We start from the raw sequence: 8,156 nt of genomic DNA, 5'->3' as shown, positions 1-8,156 counted from the left end.
TTCTCAGAAGAAAATTTATTGAAAGTGCTATATAAAATGTAGGAAAATTGAGAACACATTTATGATGATTTCTATCATGATGAAATTGTTTTGATACTTAAGGGATAAACCTTAAACCTTCTGAGAAAATAGGTTATTCAGAAGAACTTCTTAGAACAATGAAATTCAAATACCTCATCTATTTTAAAAAATAGATTCTATTTGTTTTACTTCTTTTTTTATGTCTTGTTGCTGTGTTTTTAGCAGCCATTTTAGGGTTACATGCTGTAGATCTTAATATAAACTATAGTTTAGCATGTATAATAAAAGCTGTAATATCATGAAATAACTAAGATATCATGAGATAACTAAGCTTATATCACTTCTCGAGTTGTTGGTGGTTAGGGTATTCTGGTGGTTACTGCATACAAGAGAGGTGTTATTTTATTCATTTATTCATATGTCCATTCCACGAATATGTATTGGAAGTCTGCTCTGTGTCTGATACTGTTCTAAGCCTAGATTACATCAGTGGACAAAGGAGATAGAAACTCTCACTCTGATGGAGGGGGGAGACAACAAGAGCTAAAATGCAAAACTAGTTATAGATGGTTAGAAAGTGACTTAAAATTCTATGAAAAATAAGAAAGGGAAGGAGAATAGGGATTGCTGAGACAGGGCTGTGTAGGGGGTGGAGTAAAGGAGGAGAGGAGGAACTGGTTGGAGAGGACACGGGGAGTCAGGTATGTGTGGCACTGGCGGCTGTTATTATAATTAACATGGGAGCCTTTAGAGAGTTTTAAATTGTGGAAAAAGTTTTAAATTGTCGGGTTCTCAGTGAAGTGTTAACAGGACAGGTAGTAGAGTCAGACTAGGGCGACAGCGGTGGAGGTGATGCCAGGCGGTGAGAATCCCGATGTATTTTCAAGGGAGAGCCAACAGCATTTGCTGACTGAGTGTGTGTGGGTGTGAGGCACAGGATCCGGGATGGCTCAGAGGTCTTTGGGCTGAGGATCTAGAAGGATGGAGCTGCAGCAACTGACAGGGCTCATCTGTGGAGGAAGCAGGTTTTGGTGGGGGAGTATCAGGAGCTCCATTTTGCACATGTGACCGTTTGGAGATGAACCCGAATGGAGATGAGCTGCAAAGTTGACTGTCAAAGGTACACATCTGGAATTTTTAGGAAAGAGCTCTGTGCTGGAAGGTGGTTATGTGGGGGGAATCTGTAGAAATTCTCTTCTGATGGCTTTAGTTTTCTCAGTAAAATAGAAACATGTCATCAGCAGGAGGAAAGTTGAGAGAGCTATGGAAAACTAGAGGAGAGAGGAGAAAGTCTAAATCAGTTGGCTATGAAAGTGGGAAAGTGAAGAGACTAGAAACGCGGTATGATTGCAGTCAGCATGTCTGGCCAACTTGTGGTTCATGAACAGGAATTTAAAGTGATACTAAACATGCTGGAAACTTCTTTGTCACCATATCTTTGCAATGTTCTTACTTATTTCCAGTTCCTTAGCATTTTTCTGAGAATGTTGCTGCCATTATGAGGGCAAAACATAACAACAACAACAAAAATGGACACTAATCAGGGAGCTCGTGTATTTCTCTCAGACATTTTCAACTTGCAGATATTGGGACAGAGTATGAAGGGATTTCGATCTAAGCAATTTGAATATAACTAGGGTAAGGGTTTTGCCAAGAAAGAAGTGAAAGAGGAGCTAAGAGGTTGAGAGGATGTACAAGGAAGTGATAGCAGTGTTGACCACAGAATTCAGACTGTGTAAGCAAGGAAGTGCAGCCACGCAAGAATAAAAGGCAGTGAGAAGAGGGTGGGTGGTCAGTTGCTTAGAGGTCCCTGTGGGGTCAGAGAATTTTGAGGTCAGGTTAAAAATGAATCATTTATTTTAAATAAATGTTATTTTCATATAGTGAATCATATTTCAAATATATGGAAGAGCTTTCTATTAAATACATCTAATGAATTTTTTAAACTTAATCACAAATATTAGAGTTTATTTGTTAGCTTTAGTTTTTTTTTAAACTTAAGGTGTACACATTTTTTAAAAAAATTTACTTATTTATTGGTTGCACCAGGTGTTAACTGTGGCAGGCAGGCTCCGTAGTTGTGGCTCACAGGCTCCTTAGTTATGGCTTGCAGGCTCCTTAGTTGCAGCCCACCTGCTCCTTAGTTGCAGCTGGCGGGCTCCTTAGTTGTGGCATGTGAACTCTTAGTTGCAGCCTGCGGTCTCCTTAGCGATGGCATGTGAGCTCGTAGTTGCAGCATGTATGTGGGATCTAGTTCCCTGACCAGGGATCGAACCCATGTCCCCTGCATTAGAAGGCAGATTCTTAGCCACTGCGCCACCAGGATGGAATTAACCAAGTAGAATCCCAGCAAAGAACCCCACTCCATCATTCAACAATACTTTTTTGCACACTTTTTTGATCGCTTGAGCTTTATCCTCTTGAGATTTTTCTTATTTGAAGAGTACTCATTCCCTGGATGCATAGTATACCAGCATGAACCTGACTGGACACTAGTTAACTGAGTTCAAAATATTCACTGAGTACTTGCCATGTGCTGGGCATTGTCCAGTTACTGGTTAAAGCAGTGAACCAGGTGGTCGTATAGAGCAGATGTGAAACAAATAATCATAGCTCATTCCCCTTTCTTTTGAATAATCTTGTAAAGCATATCTTTAGATTACAATACAGTGTGTTTATCATCTTTTACGCGCACACACACACACACACACACACATACACAGCTTATCACATAGAGCTAAAGGTTGCCCTCTTTCATATAAATGAGTATGAGATGGCACACTAGGAAATTTGTGTTCTGCCAGTTTAAAAAGATACTTTGGCTCTAGTTTTCAAAATGAGCACTTCTCTGGTCTAGCTCCATTTCAGAACTTACCTATGGGTTAATGTTGTAATGCTCTTAGTGTTTGCTGCTCTGAAACCTGGCCATAAACATGTCAAAATTAGTCTCATGGGGATTAATCTCTGAAGTATTTCGGGTAATGAGGGAATCTCATGAACTTCATGCCTGATCCCTCTCCTGGACTGTGTGCTCTTTGAGGACAAGAAGCACGGAGTTTACACAGAACTTTTCATCATTTTGTTTGCAGTGCCTGGAACAGTACTTGGCTGACACATGGTAGCTTTTCGGTACCTATTTATTAAACAAATATAAGGAGAAGCGATCTGTGAACAGTGAGAGTAGGTTTCACTAAATAAGCCTTCTAGGTTTCTATATTCTCCTCCCTGAAGACCACTGAGGTTGTTAATTGAATTTATTTGTTTGTTCTAAGGTAGTTGGAAGTGTAAGTTCAATCCTGATAAAGGCAGATAATTTGGGCAGCCAAGGGAGATACAAACCTATGAAATCAGATGGGAGCATTCAAAACATGAAGGTCTTCAACTGCTGGATGAAAACCTATGGATATGCCTCTGAAGACCCTGAAGGCATCACTTTATCCAGTACTTTGCAATAATTGGTGCTTTGAGCATTGGTGCTGAATTCTCAGAAGAAAATTTATTGAAAGTGCTATATAAAATGTAGGAAAATTGAGAACACATTTATGATGATTTCTATCATGATGAAATTGTTTTGATACTTAAGGGATAAACCTTAAACCTTCTGAGAAAATAGGTTATTCAGAAGAACTTCTTAGAACAATGAAATTCAAATACCTCATCTATTTTAAAAAATAGATTCTATTTGTTTTACTTCTTTTTTTATGTCTTGTTGCTGTGTTTTTAGCAGCCATTTTAGGGTTACATGCTGTAGATCTTAATATAAACTATAGTTTAGCATGTATAATAAAAGCTGTAATATCATGAAATAACTAAGATATCATGAGATAACTAAGCTTATATCACTTCTCGAGTTGTTGGTGGTTAGGGTATTCTGGTGGTTACTGCATACAAGAGAGGTGTTATTTTATTCATTTATTCATATGTCCATTCCACGAATATGTATTGGAAGTCTGCTCTGTGTCTGATACTGTTCTAAGCCTAGATTACATCAGTGGACAAAGGAGATAGAAACTCTCACTCTGATGGAGGGGGGAGACAACAAGAGCTAAAATGCAAAACTAGTTATAGATGGTTAGAAAGTGACTTAAAATTCTATGAAAAATAAGAAAGGGAAGGAGAATAGGGATTGCTGAGACAGGGCTGTGTAGGGGGTGGAGTAAAGGAGGAGAGGAGGAACTGGTTGGAGAGGACACGGGGAGTCAGGTATGTGTGGCACTGGCGGCTGTTATTATAATTAACATGGGAGCCTTTAGAGAGTTTTAAATTGTGGAAAAAGTTTTAAATTGTCGGGTTCTCAGTGAAGTGTTAACAGGACAGGTAGTAGAGTCAGACTAGGGCGACAGCGGTGGAGGTGATGCCAGGCGGTGAGAATCCCGATGTATTTTCAAGGGAGAGCCAACAGCATTTGCTGACTGAGTGTGTGTGGGTGTGAGGCACAGGATCCGGGATGGCTCAGAGGTCTTTGGGCTGAGGATCTAGAAGGATGGAGCTGCAGCAACTGACAGGGCTCATCTGTGGAGGAAGCAGGTTTTGGTGGGGGAGTATCAGGAGCTCCGTTTTGCACATGTGACCGTTTGGAGATGAACCCGAATGGAGATGAGCTGCAAAGTTGACTGTCAAAGGTACACATCTGGAATTTTTAGGAAAGAGCTCTGTGCTGGAAGGTGGTTATGTGGGGGGAATCTGTAGAAATTCTCTTCTGATGGCTTTAGTTTTCTCAGTAAAATAGAAACATGTCATCAGCAGGAGGAAAGTTGAGAGAGCTATGGAAAACTAGAGGAGAGAGGAGAAAGTCTAAATCAGTTGGCTATGAAAGTGGGAAAGTGAAGAGACTAGAAACGCGGTATGATTGCAGTCAGCATGTCTGGCCAACTTGTGGTTCATGAACAGGAATTTAAAGTGATACTAAACATGCTGGAAACTTCTTTGTCACCATATCTTTGCAATGTTCTTACTTATTTCCAGTTCCTTAGCATTTTTCTGAGAATGTTGCTGCCATTATGAGGGCAAAACATAACAACAACAACAAAAATGGACACTAATCAGGGAGCTCGTGTATTTCTCTCAGACATTTTCAACTTGCAGATATTGGGACAGAGTATGAAGGGATTTCGATCTAAGCAATTTGAATATAACTAGGGTAAGGGTTTTGCCAAGAAAGAAGTGAAAGAGGAGCTAAGAGGTTGAGAGGATGTACAAGGAAGTGATAGCAGTGTTGACCACAGAATTCAGACTGTGTAAGCAAGGAAGTGCAGCCACGCAAGAATAAAAGGCAGTGAGAAGAGGGTGGGTGGTCAGTTGCTTAGAGGTCCCTGTGGGGTCAGAGAATTTTGAGGTCAGGTTAAAAATGAATCATTTATTTTAAATAAATGTTATTTTCATATAGTGAATCATATTTCAAATATATGGAAGAGCTTTCTATTAAATACATCTAATGAATTTTTTAAACTTAATCACAAATATTAGAGTTTATTTGTTAGCTTTAGTTTTTTTTTAAACTTAAGGTGTACACATTTTTTAAAAAAATTTACTTATTTATTGGTTGCACCAGGTGTTAACTGTGGCAGGCAGGCTCCGTAGTTGTGGCTCACAGGCTCCTTAGTTATGGCTTGCAGGCTCCTTAGTTGCAGCCCACCTGCTCCTTAGTTGCAGCTGGCGGGCTCCTTAGTTGTGGCATGTGAACTCTTAGTTGCAGCCTGCGGTCTCCTTAGCGATGGCATGTGAGCTCGTAGTTGCAGCATGTATGTGGGATCTAGTTCCCTGACCAGGGATCGAACCCATGTCCCCTGCATTAGAAGGCAGATTCTTAGCCACTGCGCCACCAGGATGGAATTAACCAAGTAGAATCCCAGCAAAGAACCCCACTCCATCATTCAACAATACTTTTTTGCACACTTTTTTGATCGCTTGAGCTTTATCCTCTTGAGATTTTTCTTATTTGAAGAGTACTCATTCCCTGGATGCATAGTATACCAGCATGAACCTGACTGGACACTAGTTAACTGAGTTCAAAATATTCACTGAGTACTTGCCATGTGCTGGGCATTGTCCAGTTACTGGTTAAAGCAGTGAACCAGGTGGTCGTATAGAGCAGATGTGAAACAAATAATCATAGCTCATTCCCCTTTCTTTTGAATAATCTTGTAAAGCATATCTTTAGATTACAATACAGTGTGTTTATCATCTTTTACGCGCACACACACACACACACACACACATACACAGCTTATCACATAGAGCTAAAGGTTGCCCTCTTTCATATAAATGAGTATGAGATGGCACACTAGGAAATTTGTGTTCTGCCAGTTTAAAAAGATACTTTGGCTCTAGTTTTCAAAATGAGCACTTCTCTGGTCTAGCTCCATTTCAGAACTTACCTATGGGTTAATGTTGTAATGCTCTTAGTGTTTGCTGCTCTGAAACCTGGCCATAAACATGTCAAAATTAGTCTCATGGGGATTAATCTCTGAAGTATTTCGGGTAATGAGGGAATCTCATGAACTTCATGCCTGATCCCTCTCCTGGACTGTGTGCTCTTTGAGGACAAGAAGCACGGAGTTTACACAGAACTTTTCATCATTTTGTTTGCAGTCCCTGGAACAGTACTTGGCTGACACATGGTAGCTTTTCGGTACCTATTTATTAAACAAATATAAGGAGAAGCGATCTGTGAACAGTGAGAGTAGGTTTCACTAAATAAGCCTTCTAGGTTTCTATATTCTCCTCCCTGAAGACCACTGAGGTTGTTAATTGAATTTATTTGTTTGTTCTAAGGTAGTTGGAAGTGTAAGTTCAATCCTGATAAAGGCAGATAATTTGGGCAGCCAAGGGAGATACAAACCTATGAAATCAGATGGGAGCATTCAAAACATGAAGGTCTTCAACTGCTGGATGAAAACCTATGGATATGCCTCTGAAGACCCTGAAGGCATCACTTTATCCAGTACTTTGCAATAATTGGTGCTTTGAGCATTGGTGCTGAATTCTCAGAAGAAAATTTATTGAAAGTGCTATATAAAATGTAGGAAAATTGAGAACACATTTATGATGATTTCTATCATGATGAAATTGTTTTGATACTTAAGGGATAAACCTTAAACCTTCTGAGAAAATAGGTTATTCAGAAGAACTTCTTAGAACAATGAAATTCAAATACCTCATCTATTTTAAAAAATAGATTCTATTTGTTTTACTTCTTTTTTTATGTCTTGTTGCTGTGTTTTTAGCAGCCATTTTAGGGTTACATGCTGTAGATCTTAATATAAACTATAGTTTAGCATGTATAATAAAAGCTGTAATATCATGAAATAACTAAGATATCATGAGATAACTAAGCTTATATCACTTCTCGAGTTGTTGGTGGTTAGGGTATTCTGGTGGTTACTGCATACAAGAGAGGTGTTATTTTATTCATTTATTCATATGTCCATTCCACGAATATGTATTGGAAGTCTGCTCTGTGTCTGATACTGTTCTAAGCCTAGATTACATCAGTGGACAAAGGAGATAGAAACTCTCACTCTGATGGAGGGGGGAGACAACAAGAGCTAAAATGCAAAACTAGTTATAGATGGTTAGAAAGTGACTTAAAATTCTATGAAAAATAAGAAAGGGAAGGAGAATAGGGATTGCTGAGACAGGGCTGTGTAGGGGGTGGAGTAAAGGAGGAGAGGAGGAACTGGTTGGAGAGGACACGGGGAGTCAGGTATGTGTGGCACTGGCGGCTGTTATTATAATTAACATGGGAGCCTTTAGAGAGTTTTAAATTGTGGAAAAAGTTTTAAATTGTCGGGTTCTCAGTGAAGTGTTAACAGGACAGGTAGTAGAGTCAGACTAGGGCGACAGCGGTGGAGGTGATGCCAGGCGGTGAGAATCCCGATGTATTTTCAAGGGAGAGCCAACAGCATTTGCTGACTGAGTGTGTGTGGGTGTGAGGCACAGGATCCGGGATGGCTCAGAGGTCTTTGGGCTGAGGATCTAGAAGGATGGAGCTGCAGCAACTGACAGGGCTCATCTGTGGAGGAAGCAGGTTTTGGTGGGGGAGTATCAGGAGCTCCGTTTTGCACATGTGACCGTTTGGAGATGAACCCGAATGGAGATGAGCTGCAAAGTTGACTGTCAAAGGTACACATCTG

The 8,156-nt window shown here is 40.0% G+C and overlaps 1 protein-coding gene across 6 annotated transcripts in view; it reads left to right on the top strand.

The window, feature by feature from the left end:
* Window positions 1-8,156, top strand: part of ATP10D (ATPase phospholipid transporting 10D (putative)) — a 158,345-nt gene that overhangs the window by 34,291 nt on the left and 115,898 nt on the right. The window lies entirely within an intron of this gene.

The sequence above is a fragment of the Balaenoptera physalus genome (assembly GCF_965194825.1).
Source record: "Balaenoptera physalus genome assembly, chromosome: 5".
Lineage (NCBI taxonomy): Eukaryota > Metazoa > Chordata > Mammalia > Artiodactyla > Balaenopteridae > Balaenoptera > Balaenoptera physalus.
The sequence above is the reverse complement of the archived record's forward strand: the minus strand, read 5'-3'. Positions and strand labels throughout refer to the sequence as shown.